The sequence below is a fragment of the Silurus aristotelis genome (genome assembly GCF_946808225.1).
Source record: "Silurus aristotelis genome assembly, chromosome: 3".
In the NCBI taxonomy this organism is placed as follows: Eukaryota; Metazoa; Chordata; class Actinopteri; order Siluriformes; family Siluridae; genus Silurus; species Silurus aristotelis.
The window spans coordinates 28,258,130-28,281,780 of NC_139576.1; the positions used below are offsets into that span (position 1 = coordinate 28,258,130).

Consider the following 23,651-nt stretch of genomic DNA (forward strand, 5'->3'; position numbering starts at 1 on the left):
TAAATTTCTTTCCACTTCATGATTGTGTCCCACTTGTTGTTGATTCTTCACAAAAAATTACAGTTTCATATCTTTATGTTTGAAGCCTGAAATGTGGCAACAGGTCGCAAAGTTTAAGGGGGCCGAATACTTTCACAAGGCACTGTAGTTCCCATTGACATTGACTACATCCCTATTTAAGCATTATAAATATTTATATACTATATGGCATATCAAAAATAAAATATTCTTAACTTACTTGTTTGAAACAAACAGATAGGATCTATACTTCTATTTGAGAATCAATCCTTTTTATACAATGCCAGTATCTAAAATATTCGATACTTTTGGAACGATCCGCCCATCCCCAGTCATCCACATACATAAAAAAATGTTTTTATGGTACATTGTTAAAATTAATTAGATTTAGATAAGATTAAGGAATAAACTCGTAATACAATTTAAGCTAAATGTAAAAAAAAAAAATTATGTTTTTCCCACAATACATTTGCTGTAGTATAAAATATATTAATATATAATGTATAGACATATAGATTATTATAGGATTGTAAATCTTTATTGCAGGTTTCCTTTTGCTTTTAAAATAATCAATAAATTGCTGAATGTGTTTGAGAAACTTTAGCAATGTTCCTTCAATGTTCTCAACACAGAGGTTTCCCTCGAATGTTAGGATGTCATGAGATCTTTTAAGAACATTGTAGAATTAAATGATTGTTTTTGTAATATGAGAGATGAACCTTTACAAAAGTATTTACCTCCTGGTAAATATCTCTTTAAAACTGTTTTTATATCTGTGGAAACTAGTGACCTATTTGTGTGAACCTTTCTTTGTGTGCAACTCTTGTAGATGAAATCGGTTCGAGTATAATCTGCGTGATCCTCATGTCACGTGTAAATACAAGTTTCTGTGTAAGTTCAGTGCTTCTAATATTATTTATGTGATTATCTGAAAGTGTTTTAAGTGCTATAAATACTGTTAAACATTTTGTTTTAATGTTTAACAGTGTGTATTAGTGTTTCTTTTATCTCTTTTGTACCATAGCACAACTGTATTTTATTTACTTTATTTTCTTTATCGTATTCTTGCTTATTTTTGTTTTGTTATATTCTCTGAGCCTGTGTGTTCAGTAAATTGGGTAAGAAACGTTTTTGTTGAACAATCCCTTAGATTGTGTACATTGTTACGCCCTCATTAACACTCAAGATGTCTTTTGGTGTTTAAGTGTAATTTATTGAGTGTGCATCTGGTGCTGGGATTCTAACCAGTGTTTATCTGCGGTAAATCGCTGTTAAGATTAGATTTTGTTATACTGCATTTTGGTAAAACATTATTTTGTAATAGTTTATTCTCTTTAATTTATTTTTGTTTTGCTGATGTTCCCACCGACCGCTGTAAACTGTAAGTAAAAAAACTGCAGTCAGATAAACCCCTTTATAATAAATTAACTATTCTGTTGCCGTGTGTGTTTCTTCCCATTTGTGTGTCCTTATGACTATCCAGAGAGAGAGAGAGAAAACAGACAGACGATGAGAACTTTTTTTTGGCTAAGATAAAACACATGTACTCAAAACACACACACACACACACACACACACACACCTTTCTACTGTAGTATTCCATGGTCCATCACCACCTTGATTAACTGTGGCCATTTGTCGGTTTATTACTGCAAAAATACAAAAACACAAGAACTTTTCATTATAATTACTGAAATCGAACACTAAACATCCATCTATCTATCTAAAAGTGTATAAATTTGACAAAAATAAATAAAGAATGATAATAGAGTAATAATATATCCATAAATGTTGCAGTGAGCAGAAATAGACCTTTCGGCTAATGGTGTAGGAGACATCATAATTAGCCTCATGCTAGCCGGGTTTGCTAGCAATGCTTTTGTGTTTGTTAGTTTATTAGAAACGTCTACTCTTTGACAAGTGATCTCTCTCATGCTCTACACTATTTATTAATTTCTCACAGTGATTCTGGGTATCCTGGAGCTCCATGGTGCTCTGTTCCAAAGTGACCTCAAGATGAGCAACATGTTCCTCCACTTTCTTTTGTTCTCTCGTCCAGCTCTCTCTCTCTCTCTCTCTCTCTCTCTCTCTCACATTTTTCAGTTTTCTCCAGTTCCTCATGAATTTTCAGGGAAGACTGGAGCTTCATGGTGGTCTGATCCAAAATAAACTTAAGCTGAGCAACATGTTCCTCTAGTTGTTTTTGGTTTCTTGTCCAGCTCTCTCTCTGTAGCACCCTCGAGGATCAACGAACGCACGATGTAGAGTCATAAAACAGGGTTTATTCTGATCTTGACAACCCGTGAGAACTGCTCACAAAAGAAAACAACAAAAAAACCCAAGATATCAGAGCTTGTTCTTATCCAATGTTACAACTTCGTTGATAAGACATTAATCACAGAAAAAACATTTAAAGAACACAAACCTCGTGAGCTGACATCCTGGAGGTGCTAAATAATCCTTTATCTTCTTCTCTATCTTCTTTCTCTCTTAATTCTTAATTTTATCTCAAATTTTCACGTTTCTTTTATTCTTAGTGGTGCTAACCGGCAGCTACAGCCTGCAGATAGCATGTGTCTCAGTAAAAATGGGCTCGGGCAGAAACCCAAACATAAACAATTGTACCCGCTATAATCTACCAGTAGATGGCGCAAAAGAGCACGCTTGGACACAGCTCAATGGGACATTAAATGCTAATACTGTTACACTCCCACCAATCACTTGTGATTTTTAAAGAACAAATGATCAACTATGACTAATGAATAGCTTATGAATTAAAGAATATGAACTACATTTTAGGCAGAGCGAGGTTGAGAATCTTCTTCTGCCTCCATCAGAACGACTATCTTCTGAATGGGCCTTTCCAGATGAACGGGTTTCGAGGTACGTTTTCCTTCTTCGTCCAGGTTTTGATCACTCGTTAACAATTTTACCTTCCTCACTATTCCATCCTTTCCAGGGTAGACTTCAGTGATCTTCGCCAATTTCCACTGGCTGCGTGGAGTTATCTCGTCCTTCAGGAGAACAACATCATCAACCTTAGCATTTCTATGCTCCTTGGTCCACTTCTGTCTACCTTGAAGGTTTACCAAATACTCCTTTTTCCACCTTGTCCAGAAGGTGTTGGTGAGGAGTTGAACACGACGCCACCTCTTACGAAGATAAAGATCTTCCTTTACAAACCTTCCTGGAGGTGGAGAGATGATTGTTGACTTCATGGTCAGTATGTGGTTTGGCATTAAAGGTTCTGGGTTTGATAGATCACACAGTTGGTCAGTAGTCAATGGCCTGCTATTGATGACTGCCATTACCTCATACAAGAATGTCCTTAGAGAAGAGCTGTCGAGTTGTTTGCTTGATTGATCCAGGATTGACGTAAGTACACTTCTTATGGTGCGGATTTGTCTTTCCCAGACACTGCCTATGTGACTTGACGCTGGGGTGTTCATGAGAAACTCGCAGTCCAGTTTTTCCAGCTTTGCTTGATCCATTTCCTTGAATGCTTCAGCAAACTCATTTCTGGTGCCGACAAAGTTCGTGCCTTGATCACATCTTATCTGCCGAACTGTACCTCTTATGGCTATGAATGCACGTAAAGAGTTGATGAGGGAATCCGTTGATAGATCATCAAGCATCTCAAGATGTACTGCTCTGGAGCACATGCAGGTGATTAACAATCCATAACGCTTTAAATCCTTGCGGCCATCCTTGACGTAAAAAGGACCGAAGCAGTCCATTCCACAGTAGGTGAATGGTGGTGTAGTTTCCATCCTATCCTCCGGGAGGTCTGCCATCTTCTGCTGCTCTGTGCACCTTCTGAATCTTCTGCATTTTAAACATTTATAGATGTAAGATGAAACAATCTTACTGCATCCAAGTATCCAGTATCCGTTAGCTCGCAGCTCGTTCATCGTGATCCATCTTCCTTGATGGTATGTCTTCACAGCTTTAATCATTCTCAACCAGTCGGAAAACTTCTGAAGCCGATCTAACAGTGACCTTTGTTCTTCTGCTTGTATCGTGTGGACTTGAACTTTCCTGACCTCTGGGTCACTGTTTGATAACTCTCCCACCTTGAGTACACTACTGGTTATGACCTTCTGCCAGAGAAGATCTGGGCCCTTGAACCAGTTTGAAGCTACAAGTTGTTCTGCTGTAAGGCCTCTTGAGGCGTGGTCTGCCGGATTGTCTTTGGAAGTTACATACCACCATTGTGTTGACTCTGTACTTTGTTTGATGCGTTCGACACGGTTTGCAACAAACACGTGAAACCTTCTGGCCTCATTACTGATATAGCCGAGCACCACTTTAGAGTCAGTCCAGTACCTTTCTTCTGAAATTTCTATTCCCAATTCCTTTTTTAGCATGTCACCGGTACGAACAGCAACAACGGCCGCTGACAACTCTAGACGTGGTATAGTTGTGACTTTGGATGGTGGAACTCTCGATCTTCCCATCACCAAGGTGCAGTAAACTTCACCAGATGTGCTTACTGCTCTCAGATAGGTGCACATGCCATATCCAGACGCACTTGCATCGGAAAAATGATGCAGTTCATAGTGTTGTGCCTTGAAGTTTGAAGGAATGTAGCATCTGAAAATCTTTACATCTGCCAGGTTTCCCAGGTCCCGCAGCCAAGACTCCCACTGAGGTCGAAGACTGTCAGGTAAGCTATCATCCCAGCTGAGCTTATCTCGGCACATTTGTTGCAAGATTTGCTTACCTAGCAAAATGAAAGGCGACACAAACCCAAATGGATCGAACACAGAGGCGACTGTAGATAATACTCCTCTTCGGGTGAGTGGATTTTCCTTAACAACCACTCGGAACTGGAATTGGTCAGATTCCACACACCATTGTACGCCAAGTGCCCTCTCCATATGCACTTCACCAAGTGCCATATCTAGATCTTTGGCAACTACAGCACATTCTTCCTTTGGAAGCGAAGCTAGAACTTGGGTGCTGTTTGAGATGAACTTATGCAGCCGAAGGTTGCCCATCCTGCAGAGCTTGCGTGCTTCATTGACAAGCTGTATTGCTTGATCTTCAGTGTCGACACTTCCTAGTCCATCATCGACATAGAAGTTAGTTTTGATGAACTTGATGGTTTCTTCATCAAAACTTCCTTCTCCTTCAGCTGCGAGGTGTTTGAGGCCATAGTTTGCACAACCTGGAGAGGACGCTGCGCCGAATAAGTGTACTTTCATTCGGTAGACAGTGAAAGGAGTTTCGAGGTCTCCGTTCTCCCACCACAAGAACCGTAGGTAATCTTGATCGCAAGCATTCACATGAAACTGGTGGAACATGCGTTCAATATCACACATGAAAGCCACTGGGCCTCTTCGGAAGCGACACAAGACTCCAAGCAGGGTGTTTGTTAGCTCTGGACCAGTCAGGAGATGGTCATTTAGTGAGGTGCCTCTGAACTTGGCGGAGGCGTCAAAGACAACGCGAATCTTTCCGGGTTTTTGGGGATGATACACCCCATGGTGTGGGATGTACAAAGCTGGTCTCTTGTCGATGTCTTGCTCTGGTACTCTTTCAGCATCCCCAAGGGCTATTATCTCATCCATGAACTTCTTGTAGTCCATGTAGTACTGCTTGTTCCTCTTAAGCTTTTTTCCTAAACATTTGAGGCGATGAATAGCACATGCCTTGTTATCTGGCAGGTTAGGCCTTTCACTCTTGAATGGGAGTGGCATCTCAAAATGGCCATCCTCCTTGTGTCTAATGCCTTTCCTTATCTTTGCTAGAAATCTGAGATCTTCTTGAGAGATGTTTACATCTTCTGGGAACTTCTCAACAAAGTCAGATTCCAACATTTTCAGGACCTCTGTAGGGGAGATCATTTCCTTTATTTGAGTTCTGAAAACATAGTGAACCTTGTTGGTGATGTTTGAGGAGGTTTGAATATCCGGCACCACTTCCTTCACAATGACTTGATGACTTACTCCAAAAGGATCTCCATAATCAAGACATGGATTGCCATAACCCACAATACTCCATCCCAGATCAGTCCTTTGTGCGAACGGCTGATTTTCGTTTCCTGACACAACTTGACGAGGAACAAGTGCTTGGGGGCAGTTGTAGCCAATCAGTAGGCCAATATCACAGCTTTGTAGTGGAGCGATCTCCTCCGCAATGCATTCAAGATGAGGCCATGCCTTGGCTGTTCCAGGGGTTGGAATGTGATCTCGGTTTGCAGGTATGAAGTCCCTTGCATATGTTACTGGTAGGGAAATTGTCTTATTTGAATAAAATCCTCTTACTTGTAGACCTGAGAGCTTGCGACACGACACAACTGTGTTTCTTGATGACATGGTGGTAAGCCTTAGCTGAGCTGATTTACCTTTAATATGCAGAGCTTGTGCTGTTTCTTCGAGAATAAAGGTTGTGTCGCTCTGCGTATCAAGGAGCGCGTACACAAGAACTTCATGCTCTGGCTTGCCTTCAGCTGACACCCATACTGGAACAATGGAGGATGTGTGAGTGTCATCAACATTCTGTGCGACTCTGTTAGATGTTGCTTCGCTCGTTGTTGGTGTGACGGTATCATCTTGTAAAGTGTCTGGGTTTCTTTGTCTTGTCCTGTCAATGCTGGTTTGATTTTTTCTTGTTCTTTCTTCTCTGGTACGGTTATCATGAAGACATGTTGGATGTTTTTTATCGCATGTATCACAGGTGGCTCTGCTTTTCCTTTGCAAATCGTACACACCATCTTTGTTTTATCAAACAGGCCATCAGGCAACTTTTTAAATGTAAACATTCCTCCTAAAACTCCATCTTTGTTCATCTCCATCATGACAGGGTGACTGTTCGGCACATTCACAATAAGCAATAGGAAGTCATGGAAACGAGCAAAAAAAAAAAAAAAAAAGTGCTGCGTCAATTGCGTTACTTTTTTTTTTAACGCGTTAAACATCTAAAATTAATCGCAAAGATTAACGCGTTAATTCCCCCATCCCTAGTATGTATATATATATATATATATATATACAGTGAGGAAAATAAGTATTTGAACACCCTGCTATTTTGCAAGTTCTCCCACTTAGAAATCATGGAGGGGTCTGAAATTGTCATCGTAGGTGCATGTCCACTGTGAGAGACATAATCTAAAAAGAAAAATCCAGAAATCACAATATATGATTTTTGAACTATTTATTTGTATGATACAGCTGCAAATAAGTATTTGAACACCTGTCTATCAGCTAGATTTCTGACCCTCAAAGACCTGTTAGTCTGCCTTTAAAATGTCCACCTCCACTACATTTATTATCCTAAATTAGATGCACCTGTTTGAGGTCGTTAGCTGCATAAAGACACCTGTCCACCCCATACAATCAGTAAGAATCCAACTACTAACATGGCCAAGACCAAAGAGCTGTCCAAAGACACTAGAGACAAAATTGTACACCTCCACAAGGCTGGAAAGGGCTACGGGGAAATTGCCAAGCAGCTTGGTGAAAAAAAGTCCACTGTTGGAGCAATCATTAGAAAATGGAAGAAGCTAAACATGACTGTCAATCTCCCTCGGACTGGGGCTCCATGCAAGATCTCACCTCGTGGGGTCTCAATGATCCTAAGGAAGGTGAGAAATCAGCCCAGAACTACACGGGAGGAGCTGGTCAATGACCTGAAAAGAGCTGGGACCACCGTTTCCAAGGTTACTGTTGGTAATACACTAAGACGTCATGGTTTGAAATCATGCATGGCACGGAAGGTTCCCCTGCTTAAACCAGCACATGTCCAGGCACGTCTTAAGTTTGCCAATGACCATTTGGATGATCCAGAGGAGTCATGGGAGAAAGTCATGTGGTCAGATGAGACCAAAATAGAACTTTTGGGTCATAATTCCACTAAACGTGTTTGGAGGAAGAAGAATGATGAGTACCCTCCCAAGAACACCATCCCTACTGTGAAGCATGGGGGTGGTAGCATCATGCTTTGGGGGTGTTTTTCTGCACATGGGACAGGGCGACTGCACTGTATTAAGGAGAGGATGACCGGGGCCATGTATTGCGAGATTTTGGGGAACAACCTCCTTTCCTCAGTTAGAGCATTGAAGATGGGTCGAGGCTGGGTCTTCCAACATGACAATGACCCGAAGCACACAGCCAGGATAACCAAGGAGTGGCTCTGTAAGAAGCATATCAAGGTTCTGGCGTGGCCTAGCCAGTCTCCAGACCTAAACCCAATAAAGAATCTTTGGAGGGAGCTCAAACTCCGTGTTTCTCAGTGACAGGCCAGAAACCTGACTGATCTAGAGAAGATCTGTGTGGAGGAGTGGGCCAAAATCCCTCCTGCAGTGTGTGCAAACCTGGTGAAAAACTACAGGATACGTTTGACCTCCGTAATTGCAAACAAAGGCTCCTGTACCAAATATTAACATTGACTTTCTCAGGTGTTCAAATACTTATTTGCAGCTGTATCATACAAATAAATAGTTAAAAAATCATACATTGTGATTTCTGGATTTTTTTTTTGTAGATTATGTCTCTTACAGTGGACATGCACCTACGATGACAATTTCAGACCCCTCCATGATTTCTAAGTGGGAGAACTTGCAAAATAGCAGGGTGTTCAAATACTTCTTTTCCTCACTGTATATATATATATATATATATATATATATATATATATATATATATATATATATGTATATATATATATATATACTGTATAATGTATACTGCTGTAATATATTTACTTCCTTCTGTGATGAAAAAAGTGATGGATATGCAAGGACAGTCACAAGTTTGGAAAGTTCAGAGACTCGTGTTTGAGGGATCCATGAATATTCCTTTTGTTTTTACAAACTTGGTAATTTAATGCTATAAAGATTTTCTTCAACCAAATAAACAATACACTATTTTTACTGAAAAATCCTCTCTTAGCATGAAGAACAGTTTAAAACCGTTTGTTTCTCCATAAACTAAATTGCCATAATCTGGAAATTCATTTATATTGGCGTTTTTCTCAGAACCTCCTCGGTTCGACTAAGCGACTGACATATTGTGAGTGTGACCGCTGGTAGTTGGCTAGCTAGCTAACTCTTCTCATACAGTAAAGGTTTCCTTAAAACATAGTTGACAAGGCAGTGGAAGGCAGCTTAAGAAGGAAAGGTGAGTCCTCTGTGTTGTCATGCGAATACGGAGGCGGAAGCCGAAGTACCAGCAAATAAAGTTTTATTCAAAACCGAAACACAAGCAAGGCGGAGCCATCACAAATACCTGCTGCAAAAAGGGATAATCCGGTGGTGCGCTCACAGTTCAGAGTCTGCGGGATAATCCGAATACCGGAATCCGGGAAAAAAAAAGGACAGTATAATCCCAGGTGCGTCTGGAAAGAGACGCGGCCCACTATGTCCGGGTCGGAACCCGAGTCGTGAGGGTATAATCCACGGTGCGCCTGGAAAGAGGCACGGTTCACAACGTCCGAGTCTGGAAAGCTAGATCCAAGATGCTCCTGGAAAGAGGCGCGGTCCACGTGAAGCGTGAAAGCGAGAGTCCGAGTCTAACGGTACGTGGAGGGAAAAAGCATACGCGAACACACAGTGAGATATGTGTATACACACCGCTACGAACACGCAGGACCATACATCCATATACGAACCGATATGAACGTGCAATAAAGTACAGCGAGTGTGTGTGCAGTGAGTGTTCATATAGGCGGTGTGATTAGCGTGTAGATGAGAGGCAGGTGTGTGTGGTTAGTGCGACGGAGAGAAGGAGCGGGGCATTCCCCGAAGCCCCAAGGTTTGACAGCCACTGAAGGGGGCGTGGCAGGGGGATTCCCCGAAGCACCGCCAAGCCGCTGAAGGAGGCGTGGCAGGGGGATCCCTGACACCTCTGCAGAAAACTTTGACAGGACTGGTCAAACTGTGGGGATTAGGGATTTGTTGTAAGTTTGTTGTTTGATCTGTGCTAAGGAGGTTCAGAACATCTCTCACCCATTACCAGAAGAAAAATCCTTGAATAGTCCTGCACACTCCTTTTAAATATGTAGTGATTAAGATTGAGAAATACACCAATTATATCAAGAAGTGTCGTATTCTTATCTTCACTGTAAGCCACTCAACTGTGAGGAGTCTGTGTATGCTTACTCCTACTGGTTATACCAACCTGTCAATATGTTTTGCAAATAAGCTTAGTCCAAGAGACATGCAGTGTTTCTGTATGATGGGTAAGATTGTTAAATAAACATCAATGTGTTTAGAGCATACCAGCTTCCCAATTATTACATCACCACTTTATAAAGAACCCAAACATTACAGCCAGTGTCTGTCGTTTCTGTGTAATTAAGCAAGCTGTTGTTGATTTCAATGCTCAAGTATTCCTGAAGAAGTGAGGTGTTTCTAGACAGAAAATAACCCAACATCTGGAGATTTTGCTAAAGTAAACCTCTTGTAGCTCCATGCCCAACACAAGTCAGAATTCAGCCAGAATGATGTACTTTTGGCTATAAATGCAATGTCCAGTGTAAGATTATATGTGTGGCATACACCAATTGCAAAATACCATTTGCTTGTACCATAAATTAAAATGGGACAAAATATACAATATTGTCTTTTTAATGCCAACATGTGGGTCATACTGCTCCAAATTTGGTTGAAATTGTATTGGCCCGAATGTGATAATCAGTGATTGACTTGGTATCCAGATCATAAAATACATACATTTGGTCAATACATGTTTTATCCTTACCATGCATGGCTTCCAAATTCACCCTGCACCATATCTATATCTATATCTATATCACTTGAAACATAGAGTCTGTGATGTTTTTTTTTTTTTTTTATTAAGCTATAAGGATTAGATAAATTACATTAACAGATGTTTTCCTTATTGTCTTACAGAACATCGAAGGATAAAACTTCCACAGAGACCTGCAAAATACCCCCATGGGCATTTATGTCATTGTAAGGATGGTCAGATCTGTTCATGGTACCAGACCCCGAGAACTGCCATGCAATTTCATGAGGCCAGACCCTGAGAACTAACATGCAACAAAACAATAAACCTTCTAATCTGAGGAGAGGATCTCTTTGATCTGAGGAGAGAAAGCCATTTGTTCAGCTGCCCAGTCACCCATCCTTGAGCCCCCCTCTTTCCCTCCTGGGGAGATGGCAGGATCATGGAAAGGTGACTGAGAAGGTCCCGGAATTCAATTTACTTTACTTGCATCATGTAATAATTACATTTTAAGAATGTATACATTTGGTTTTCAAGATGGCGGCTTGAAGGGAGGCTGTGTGTAGTTAAGCGGTAGTGTCTCTTTGCTGAGTTTCCTATTATTATAACCCGCATATTATAATTTTAACAAGCTCATGTCTTGTTATTGGCATTATGAGCATTAATAACTACTTTTTGAGGCAAACAGAAAGCATGCCACATAAGAAAACGCATATTGCCAACAGCTCTGAGGAGGCAGATGAGCAAGCTGAAACTGCTAATACTAATATGAGTTTGCCCGCCACGCCGCTGTCTGACTCGGTTGCAGAGATTACAGCCAATATCTCCAAGCTCATCGATAAAAAAATGGACCCGATATCGCAGTTGTTACAACTGCATCGTTCTGAACTAGACGAGCATAATAAGCGGATCACTGAAGCGGAAACGAGGATATCGGATATGGAAGATGTGGTAACCCCGATCAAGGCTAAGCTACAATCCCTTGAGAAACTAGTACATGACATGGGTGAACGGGCTGAAGACCTTGAAAACAGAGGAAGGAGGAAGAATATCCGCATTGTTGGATTACCTGAGGGTGTGGAGGGTGACAACCCGATGCGGTTTTTCGAATGGCTTCCTAAGACTCTCTGTGTTACTTCAAAGGCGGGACGTATAAAGCTAGAGAGAGCACACCGATCGCTCGCCCCCAAACCTTCCTCTACGCAGCGACCGCGACCCATCTTGGTGAGGTTCCACAACTTCCAAGACAAACAGCGAGTGTTAAATGCAGCGCGGGAGCTGGGGATCAAAGGCTCCCCTTTGAAATTTGGGGACAGCACGGTGATGTTCTTTCAGGACTTTTCTGCGTCCGAACTTCGTTCGAAGTTAAGAAACGCCTAAAATCCCTCGGTGCGGAATACAGGCAAATTTACCCTGCCCTCCTCTCCTCAAGGTGAACATCCGTGGCTCGGTGAAGGTGTTTTTATGAGCCGGCCGCTGTCGAGGCCTTCCTAAGTTCGCTGGATGCCGAGCCTGTTGGTAATACCTGATTGCCCATTGTACACTGAATGCTTTCCAGATAATTATACACTGGCGCGGGTTTGAATATTGAACATTTAACTCAGGCATTGAAACGTGTGTTTACTGTATTGTTTACTAAGCTGTGTGGTTATTAATGATGGCACTACCGCTTGACGTTCTGGTTGGATATTTCCTCGTTTCCTTTTGTCGTTAGGGAACCTCTTTCCACTGGAACTCCCGTTATGCAACGAGAGGTAAAGTGTGTAATTTTGTTAGTGTTTAACAACTCTTGTTCAAGTTATTTGTATCTGTTAATTTGTTTTAATTTTTTTGGCTTACCACTTGTTTATTTGGCTGACATCTATATCATTCAAATTGTACATTTCGATTACATTATCTATGGCATACAATTGGAATGACAAAGCTTTATTGTATTATTAATGTATTATTAAGAGAAGAAAAGTTAAAAAAGGAGGGGGTACAAATTGCTTTACTACAGTAGACCCACTTAAATGATCAGGAACATGCTAAGCTATCACAAGGGGAGTTTGGCCAGGTCTTTTTTTCATCTTTCACTTCAAGGAGCAGAGGCATAGTTATTTTAATTAAGAGAGGTATGCCATGCCAATTAGTAGAAGTTGTCAAGGACACAAGAGGGCGCTATTTAATTGTGAACGGGGTATTATATGGGGAGGAAATTGCTTTCTTGAACATTTACTGGCCCCCTGGCCACCCAGGCGATTTTCTGACTACAGCATTTGCAAAATTAGCAGAGTGTGGAGTTATTGGGGGAGATTTTACTTGTCATTTATTTCCACCTTTATAGGTAAATTCCCAACAGGTAAACCATTATTATCAACCCAGGCTAAAACTGTTAAGGCTCTTTGTAAAGACTTTGACTATGTAGATATTTGTAGGGCCTGCCACCCGGCAGAACAGGAGTATACTTTTTTTCTGGAGTCCACAGCTGCTTTACTAGGATAGATTATTTATTTTCTCAAAAAAATATGTTGCAGCATATAACGTCTTGCCATATAGGTAATATATCTATATCTGACCATTCAGCAGTTTTCGCTGAATACTCCTTAGGGAACCAAAATACTACATCTAATAGTTGGAGATTTCACCCATTTATTTTGGCTGATCATAATTTTATAACATATTTTACAGAGGAGTTTAACTTTTTTATTTCCATTAACTCTGCCTCAACCGATGATCCATCCTTACTATGGGAAACAGCCAAAGCTTTTTCTAGAGGCCTTATCATAGCATATACACTTAGTAAAAGGCGCAGACAAGCCAAACAAAAAGAGATTTTAGAAACGAAGCTTAAGGATGCTGAGAGACTATATATTAAGAAACCAACCCCTGGTAAGATGATGAAAATTTCGGCACTTAGGTCTGCTTTAGATTCTCTTTTAACAAGACAACCAGAGGTGAAAATTCGTTTTGCTGAACAGGAAATATATGAGCACGGGGATAAAGTGGGGAAATATTTAGCATTCTTAACAAAGAAAAACTCTGACTCTCAGTCTATCCTATCCATTGTGGATAGTAACGGTAAACGTTTTCTAGACAGCTTATCTATTAGTAATATATTTAAAGAATGGTTTGAGAATCTATATAGGTCAGAGTTAGAAGGGGATACGACACAGTCCATAGAGCTTTTCTTCTCCACCCTCAACCTACCCAGTTTATCAGAGGTTTAGACCTCCTCTCTCAATGCTCCTATATCTAAAAAGGAAGTTTTGGAAGCAATAAAGAGTTTGCAATCTGGGAAAGCACCTGGCCCAGATGGGCTTAGTACTGAATTCTACAAAGAATTTAAAGATTTATTAGTTGACCCCTTACTGAATATGCTCAATGACTCATTTGTAAAAGGCCATTTGCCACGATCCATGAGAGGCGAATATATCCCTAATTTTGAAAAAGGGTAAACAAGCAGAGGACTGTTCGTCATACCGACCTATTTCTCTGCTTAATGTAGATCTGAAGATTCTTTTCTAAAATATTAGCAACACGGTTAGAATGCCTTCTCCCCACTCTAATAAAGGGTGACCAAACAGGTTTTATCGTAGGACGCAACTCTGCCAATAATATGTGGCGCCTGTTGAATTTGATGCAGTTTGCTAGGCACCAGTCAGTGGATGGTCTTGTGATTTCTCTGGATGCGGAGAAGGCATTCGATCGTATCGAATGGCCCTACTTATTTCATACGTTACATACATTTTGTCTTGGTGAGCGCTTCGTTAAGTGGATCAAGTTATTGTACAATGAGCCTCTTGGTGCCGTGTTGACTAATGGATGCCGCTCCTCTGCATTCAAAGTTGGGAGAGGGACGAGGCAAGGCTGCCCTTTATCACCTCTTTTATTTGCTTTGATAATCGAACCGCTGGCAGAAGCTATAAGGATAAATGACGAAATTTGTGGGTTAACAATAGCAAACAATCAACACAAGATTGCCCTATATGCTGATGATATTTTGATAATGATGGTGAATCCTGACACATCTACCCCAGCTCTTTTAGACACAATTAACAAATTCGGCACCTTCTCAGGATATAAAATTAATTTTGATAAGTCAATGGCAATGCCTATAGGTGGATTAAAACAAATACCCCAGACATTATCACCCTTTCCTTTTAGATGGGCCCCCAAGGGTTTAATATATTTGGGCATTAATGTTACTCCTTCCTTTGAACAGATGTATAAAGTAAACTTTCTTCCACTTTTTGAACGTATTCGGTTGGATTTAGAAAGATGGAATGTTCTTCCTGTTTCTTGGTTGGGACGGATCTCCCTCCTAAAGATGAATATTCTCCCAAGATTACTTTACCCCATTCAAATGATTCCAATTAGTTTTACACATAAAACTATAAAGAAATTGAATGGTTGGTTTAGTTCTTTTATTTGGGCTAAAAAAAAGAGCACGTATAAAACTTTCGACTTTAATGCTTCCATCTTCAGTGGGAGGTCTTGACCTCCCAAATATACGGAGATATCAGTTAAGTGTTCACTTGCGTTATATTTCTGACTGGGTACATAGAGGGCCCAGAGCAGTGTGGTTTGATATTGAAAGCTCACTTAGAAAATGTCCTTTAGTAAATTAGCTTTTTCTTAAAAACTTTAAGTCCTTGAAAGTTGCTTGCAGTAACCCCATCACAATCAATGCTGTTAAGGCATGGCAGGTTGTCAGGCGTTTGGAGGGTCGATCCCAACTTACCTCAACATTTACTCCTATTTGTGATAGCTATGACTTCCTGCCAGGGACTGTAGACCCAAAGTTTCGAGTTTGGACACACAAAGGTCTCAATACTTTACATGATCTATTTGAGGGGGACACTTTGATGTCATTCGACCAATTAACCACCAAGTACAACATTCCACAACAGGATTTTTTTCGTTATTTACAGTTGAAAGACTTTGTGAAAAAGGACACTACTTTGCTCGCATGTCAGGACATTTCGGCTGTTGAGAGACAGCTTTTTTCACAAACGAACAGCTCCATAAGTTCTGTTTATAAGGTTCTCAAGGATTGTGGATCTTTTAATATGGACTTATTGAAGAGGACATGGGAAAGGACACTTGATATACAAATCACAGACGATCAATGGGAGGAAGTATGGAAAAATGCAGGGACCTTAAGCGTATGTAACAAAGTAAAAGCAATGCAGTTGAAAATTTTGCACAGAGCTCACATTTCACCTTCGCGGAGGCAAAAATTTAAAGAAGACTGCTCGCCAATGTGCCCAAAATGTAAAACAGAAGAAGGAGATCTTATCCACTGTTTCTGGTCTTGCAGGGAGATCCAGAAGTTTTGGGTTATGGTTGAACAAGAACTTAATGCTATCTTATCCATTAATATTGGCTACGATCCAAAACGCATGTTGCTTGGAATATACGATGACATGGTTGCAGACAAGCATAAAAAGACACTTTGCAAGTTCCTTACATTCTGTGCAAGAAAATGTATTCTTTTGAACTGGCTGGGTGATAAGGCCCCTTCTCGTTTATTATGGCACAGGGTTATATTGGAATATGTTTCATTAGATTATCTAACCTGTGCGTCCAATAATAGAGATGTCCTATTTTATAGAAGGTGGGACCCATTTCTGATATATATATGGGCTCAGATATATCTTCTATTCTAATTAGGGTTTTTTTTTTATGAGGTTTAAATATGTGGAGCAAAATATGTAAGATATATGGTTTGTGTGACTAGGTCATTCTTTATTTCATCTATTTCTTAAATTGATTAATTGAAGTGGTAAGCCTTATGTTTGTTAATTTTATTTGACTTGTTATTTATTTGTTTTTCTTGTTCTTTTGTTTGTTTAAAAAATTTTTTTTGTAATATTATAAAAATGTATAAATATATTTCACAAAAAATTTTCCCTTTCCCTTTACCAGTCATAATACCAACATTTAAAGTACCAACCCTAACCTCCACTCTCCTCCACTTCTCCTTTTCCTGCTGTCTCTGTAGACGTCTTCCTCCTCTCCTTCTCCTCCTTCGGCTAAAAGTAGCCCAATTCCCCTGGTACCCTGTTGGCTAACAATACCTGTGGTGGTCATGGCACATGTTTTACTCTGGATGCCCTTCCTAATGCAACCCTCCACATTTATCCGGGCTTGGGACCGGCACTAAGAGTGCACTGGCTTGTGCAACCCTAATGGTTGGGTTTTTCCTATTGATCTATTGATCTATCTAATTTATATATTCATCTGCCTGCTAGTCTGTATTAACTGTTTTTTTTTATTTTTATTGCCTGTTTTTCTGTCTGTCTTTCCCACTATTAGGTAACCATCTACTTGTTAAATCTGTATGTCTGTGTTTGAAAAGCGAAGGAGAATAATAATTTTATTATAGTTTTGATTTCTAATGAAAATAAAGTCACTGTCAGAAAAGGAATTTGATCCCACACCTCCATTTTTAGACCAGAACACTCAGTTTTCTGAAAGATATAGCCCCTTAAGTCTGGCGCCTTAGACCGCTCGGCCATCCCGACATACGAGCATGTGTTTCTTATCCCCTCAGTGGCTGATAAAACTATTTTTACAAATTTCTGTCTACTTGTTTGTCTTACCTATCCTTCTATTTGTGTTTCTTATCTATCTATGTCAGTCTTATCTGTTTTTCAGTCTGAATGCATATACGTATATGCCTGCTCATCTTTCCTATCAATATATTGATCCATCTAATTTAATTTAATCCATCTGCCTGCTTGTCTGTATTAACAGTGTTTTCTGTCTGTCTGTCTTTCCCACTATTAGGTAACCATCTACTTGTTTGTTGAAAGATAAAGGAGAATTAATTTTATATTCAAATATTATCTATCTATCTATCCATCCATCCATCCATCCATCCATCCATCCATCCATCCATCCATCCATCCATCCATCCATCCATCCATCCATCCATCTACTTGTCTGTATTAACTGTTTTTTTTTTTCCTCTCTGTCTGTCTTTCCCACTATTAGGTGACCATTCACTTGTTTCCTCTGTATGTCTTGTTTGAAAGACAAAGGCAAAATAATTTTTTATGAAAATACTATCTCTGTCATAAGTGGGATTTGAACCTACAACTCCATGTGGAGACCAAACACTCAGTTTCCTGGAAGGTTTTAAACCTTTAGTCTGGCACTTTAGACGGCTCAGCCGTACTGACATACTATTAAGAGCTATATTTTACACATTTCTGTCTACTTATTTGTCTTATCTAGCCTTCTATTTGTGTTTATCTATGTCAGTCTAATCTGTTTGTTTTTTTTGTCTGAATGCCTATATACCTGCTCATCTCTACTATCCATCTATCAATCTATATCTATCTAATTTATCTATCCATCTGCCTGCTTGTGGCAAAAATACACACATCCTTCCCTTAAGTAGAAGTACAGATATTCATGTTTTAAAAGACTCTGGTAAAAGTTAAAGTTCTGACTATAATTTTTTACTCAGGTTACAGTGATGAAGTTTGGGTTTTGACATGTACTTAATTAGTAGTAAAGGCTAATTTTTTTTTTTTTACTTGTTTCAGTGTCACACTGGTAACTGGACCTCACATCATATTATTATTATTAGGGCTGTCAATCGATTCAAATATTTCATCGCGCTGTTCTAAATGTGAAGAGAGATGACAGAGATGGCAGAAAGCACCACCTATATGTTTTCTTAACTTTACAAAAGCACAGCATTTTGTTGTTATTATGATTGGGTACAAAAAAAAGATAGACCCTTTACATATTCGAATGATGTGTTGCTCTTATCTGTATGATCAAAAAGACAGTAATTTATATTCGCTTCGGTGTTGTGAGAAAAAAATGCCACAAAACGTGCTGGCGTGTTTGTCGACACTTCATTAAAACTTTTGTAATAAAATGTCACTGTACATGGCAAACACGTCTTCTCTTCTCCATGCTAACATTTTAAAACCGTTACATGGTGCTTCCTAAAATGTAAGATCAGAGAAGTGCTAGACTATTCAGTCCAACACTTGGCATTGATTTACCACTGGATTGACACTACACCCTGCACATATAGGTGAAGGCAAGGCGAGATCCAAACAGCCAGAGGTCCAAGATTCTTTTTGTTTTTTTGTAATCTATTTACAGACTGTTTAGCATAAAACCAGAGTAATTTCAAGGTCGTCAGGCAAATATTTTATATATAAAAAATATAAAGAGAAGACTTTACTCTCGCTGGATTTCAACGTCTTTGGTGCAATGAGGTAACAAGCAGCGAGCGAACTGAACTGAAAAATAACTGTTTTAGTGCTTTTAAAGATCCATTCAATGTATCATCAGTAAGAGGCAAAGTATTATAAATCCGTTGTCCTTCCGTTCCCAAACAGTGTATCACTTTCCTCTCGGCAGAAAACTCTTCCCCACCGATAGCAAGCAAGTAGTTCTGAAATAACTTTTCCCATGCATAAAATGAAAGTTTCGGTTCACCTGGACATTCCAGGAACGCTACTGGTGGTTGTAGAGAGAGCAGGGCCATCCTAATATTCTCGTCGCCACTTGTTATGTAGAAGGAGGATTAGATAAATAAGCAGGCAGGACAAGAGCTGTAGCTTAACATCTCCATGCTTCTTTTTACTTAACTCACATTAGCACACCGTCTTTTTCTACCACACCAATTTACATCTATTAACATGCATATACCACCTTGTGAACATAAATGGTAATAGCAATTCAATTGTAAGAGAACACAACAATAACTAGTTATATAATTTCATATTGCAATTATATGTAGAAATTCACGTGTTTATTCTCTGATTTGCAGAACAATAGCATTGATATTGGACGTGAATGCATCTTAAAGGGACTTGAATGTGTGTACTTGAATGAAGATCCGGAGAAGCTGGTTAAGGAAAACATGGTATGTTGTTATACCTTTAGCTTCATTAAGGGAATAGTCTCTGTGATAATTCAAGGGTGTTCCTTGTGGGTCACATCAGTTTAAAATATGTATAAGAGAGGCATTTCAAAGATCTGGGTATATTTTTTGATAATTTAACTGTTAGCTGTTGTACATTAATATGTTTATAACATGTTATGAAAAGAGATTTAATTAAGGGGATGTAATTAACATTAGGGTTTAAAAGAACTGATATTTTTTTATAGGCAGATGATGTAAGCAGACACACAGCCATGGAAGAGACGCTCTTTGGCATATATGTTATTCGACATGAAGGTGATGAGCTTACTGATCCCCCAGAGGATGTGGGATTCATTCTAGAGGGGGTGACTGAACTCTGTGAACTGGGGAATGTACCTTTTGCATTGGCCATATTGCTTGCCTTAGTATATTCTTTAAATCTATGCTACCCTACAGAACGTAAATATATGTTTGAAGCTTTGCAGAAAATAATCTTAGTGCTAAATGGGAACAGGCTTTCTGCAAAAATACGGGCTCTTAAAACAATTCTGTTGCGTTGAAGATTGTCCACTTGAAGTAAAGTGAATATTATCCAATCATTCCTTTGTTCAAGTTTTAAGTTCACTGACATTTTATGGGACAGTTCTATTTATTTGAGGTGGGGTGCTATAAAACAGTTGAAAATTTAAATGTAACCTTTTTTTACATGCAGTATTTCTTTTTTCAGATTTAATCATTTTATAGTGGTTTGCTTTAAAACAAGTTTAAGTTTAAACAATACCAAGTACTATGGTTCATTCATATAGTTATAAATTTTTTTTTGTTGTTTTGTTTTTTTAATGTACTAAGTTTCATGTTTTAAAAAAATTTAACCCAGCTAAAGCAAATAAAGTTGAAAGAAAACTTTGCAAATAAGTATAATGAAGACTAAAAAATTCAGTTGAACCAACTTAAGTATTACAAGTTTGCTGAATATTATTGCTTTGTGTTTAAAATAAGAAATGTAATCATGTGGAAATACTTTCCATGATTTTTTAAAGTTAATCCAAGTCTATTTTTTTTGTGTGAACAAACTAATACATAATCAGAATCAATCAATCAATCAATCAATCTTTCTCTCTCTCTCACTCACACACACACACATACACACACACACACACACAAACACAAATCCTTGTTCAAATCCCGTACACAAAGCCATAGTTTTGTTGTAGTTTATTGTAAGATTTGAGTCATGATTGTTCAGATGGCACAGTGTAGCAGCAATGACACAAACTTTACTTCACTACAAGAGCAAAAAAAGAAAATAAATAAAAATAGTTCAAAAACGTTAAGAAAAGGGAAAAAATCGAATGTTATTTAAACTTTACAGGGAAAAAATTATTTTCTCTTATTCTTGTTTACGTCTTAAATGAATTAATACACAAATACAATAATTAATTAGGGAAAAAAAACCTCATCAGGACTTTATTGAGCGCCATAACCACCACGTGACCACTAGGCTGCGGTGCAGGCTGGGTGATGACGCTACATTCTTCGTATAAGTCCCGCCCCTTCTCTCAGATGGCTAACACGACAAGGAAACCCTGATTTGATTGGTCTGTTCACATAAATAATGGGCGTGGTCAACAAACAGCACTGCAATTCGTCAAGTCACTCTGGGTATGTAGGTAGGTAGATAGATAATGTTTAGTGTCAGATTTTAGTAACTATAATGAAAAGTTCTCGTGTTTTTGTATTTTTGCAGTAATAAACCCACAAATGGCCACAGTTAAACAAGGTGGTGATGGACCATGAAATACTACAGTAGAAAGGTGTGTGTGTGTGTGTGTGTGTGTGTGTGTGTGTTTTGAGTACATGTGTTTTATCTTAGCAAAATCTCTCTCTCTCTCTCTCTCTCTCTCTCTCTCTCTCTCTCTCTCTCTTTCTCTCTCTCTCTCTCTCTTTCTCTCTCAGGATAGTCATAAGGACACACATGGAAATGGGAGATGCTCCTCCTAGAATCAATGCAACTGATGTTACTGCCAACAGGCTCAATAATGTAATCAGATTTCAGCACAATCCAGACGTATGTAAATATCACCTCAAAGTGGATGCTGTTACAGAATTACTGTGAATGAGTGTGTTAGAGATCACACAGTAAATTAACTTCTAATCATGCCTCATTTAATAACGTTGGAATTTATGTTTAATTCTTTTATGTTAAATGCTTTTTTTTTATTTTTTTCTCAGATGATGTTATAGCCATCAGGCAGAATCACAACATCACACCCAGATGCATGTAAGTATCTCCTCAAAGCAGATGCTGTTACAGAACCACTGTAAATGAGTGTGTTAGATATTATTCAGCTAATGAACATGTAATCGTGTATCATTTCATCATGTGTGATTTTGTACATTTGATTCTTTTATGTGAAATGCTGCTTTTGTCTAGTTTTATATTGTGAGGAACAGAAACACAGAGTTCTGCAGTTACAGAGAAATAATCAGTTACAGAGTGATGCCATGTGGCCTTCATGTGGATTCTTTCATCCTGTTGTACTTCACCTTCATGGTACCGTAAACATCCTGGTACTTCAAGTCAAGAAGTCAAGAAGCTTTTATTGTCATTTCAACCATATATAGCTGATGCAGTACACAGTGAAATGAAACAACGTTCCTCCTGAACCCAGGTGCTACATAAAACAACATAAAACAAACAGTACAGAACAGAAAGACACAGGGCCGAGAACTAAGATCCTCGCCACATAAAGTGCATGTGTGCAACTGGTGCAAACAGTGCAAAAGACAACACAAGACAGTGCAAGACAACACAGGACAGTGCAGGACAATACACAAAATATAAAAATAGCTCCGCCAGTAGAACCTGTCGTGACAGAATAAGGTGCAATGTAAACAGAAAAATGTAAAGAGAATTTGTGCAATTTAGCAGTAGCAGCAATCAAAATAAAGTGAACAGTGACCAAAGGATTCGGACAGAATATTGTGCAAAGAACAAGTCCCGGAAGATCAGCAACAAACGGCATGTAAACATTTTGCGATAATGAAGTGTGATTGGTATTGAAACCTGGGTGTGTGACGTGTATGATGTGTGTTGAGTCCAGTTTGTACAGATCAGTCACACAGTTGTGTGTAAGTGTGTGTGTGTGTGTGTGTGTGTGTGTGTGTGAGAGAGAGAGAGAGTTCAGTTCAGTTCTTTGTTGAGGAGCCTGATGGCTTGCGGGAAAAAGCTGTTACACAGTATTGATGTGACGGACCGAATGCTTCGGAACCGTTTCCCTGATGGTAGGAGGGTGAAGAGTGTGTGTGACGGGTGTGTGTGCCGAGGTTGAAAACATATTTATTCAGTCAAGCCTTTAATCAGTAGATTTTTTCTCAGGTAAAGGCTCAGATCTGGAGGGAACATGGATATAGAGTGTTTGGTGAACTGGGATATTTGTACGCTGTCGTCCCCTCACATTCACGTGTTCACTCAGGTTTGTTGTTGGTGGTGTGGTGGGCCGTCTCTTATCCCAGAGATCCCTCATGTCTGTGTTGCCTTCTGGTTCTCCCTTTTAGTTATGCTGCCATAGCGAGTCTTGCCGGAGTCCAAACTGCACAGTGACTTTAACTCTCATGCAACAATAGCTACACTTAATAATCCATATCCTTCTCTTCCTCTCACCCTCTTCTCTCTCTCTCTCTCTCTCTCTCTCTCTCTCTCTCTCTCTCTCTCTCTGTCTCTCTCTCTCTCTCTCTCTCTCTCTCTCTCTCTCTCTCTCTCGGTCGAGTTAAACATGCTCCTGAGGCTCCAGTCACCGGCTTGCTCATTAGGGACAAACTTACTCATAAAGAACATATTCATTTTTAATCACCACATTATTTGTGTAAAGCTGCTTTGAGACAATGTTCATTGTTAAAAGCGCTATACGAATAAAAATGAATTGAATTTAATTTAATTGGTCATCCACAATGCTGTGTGCTTTGCGGATGCAGCGTGTGGTGTAAATGTCCATGAGACTCCGATGGTCTTCTCAGCTGTCCTCACTATCCTCTGTAGGGTCTTGCGATCCGAGACGGTG

At 39.4% G+C, this 23,651-nt stretch overlaps 1 protein-coding gene and 1 long non-coding RNA gene across 2 annotated transcripts in view; one reads left to right on the forward strand and one right to left on the reverse strand.

The window, feature by feature from the left end:
* LOC310723590 (embryonic polyadenylate-binding protein A-like) overlaps nucleotides 1-23,651 on the forward strand; it is a gene marked incomplete at its 3' end in the record, with an annotated part of 236,156 nt that overhangs the window by 127,574 nt on the left and 84,931 nt on the right. The window lies entirely within an intron of this gene.
* On the reverse strand, nucleotides 2,281-3,079 carry LOC310724325. Its single transcript, XR_014533041.1, has 2 exons — nucleotides 2,444-3,079; nucleotides 2,281-2,327 (listed from the first exon to the last, which is right to left on the reverse strand). It is a non-coding gene; the product is annotated as an uncharacterized lncRNA (long non-coding RNA).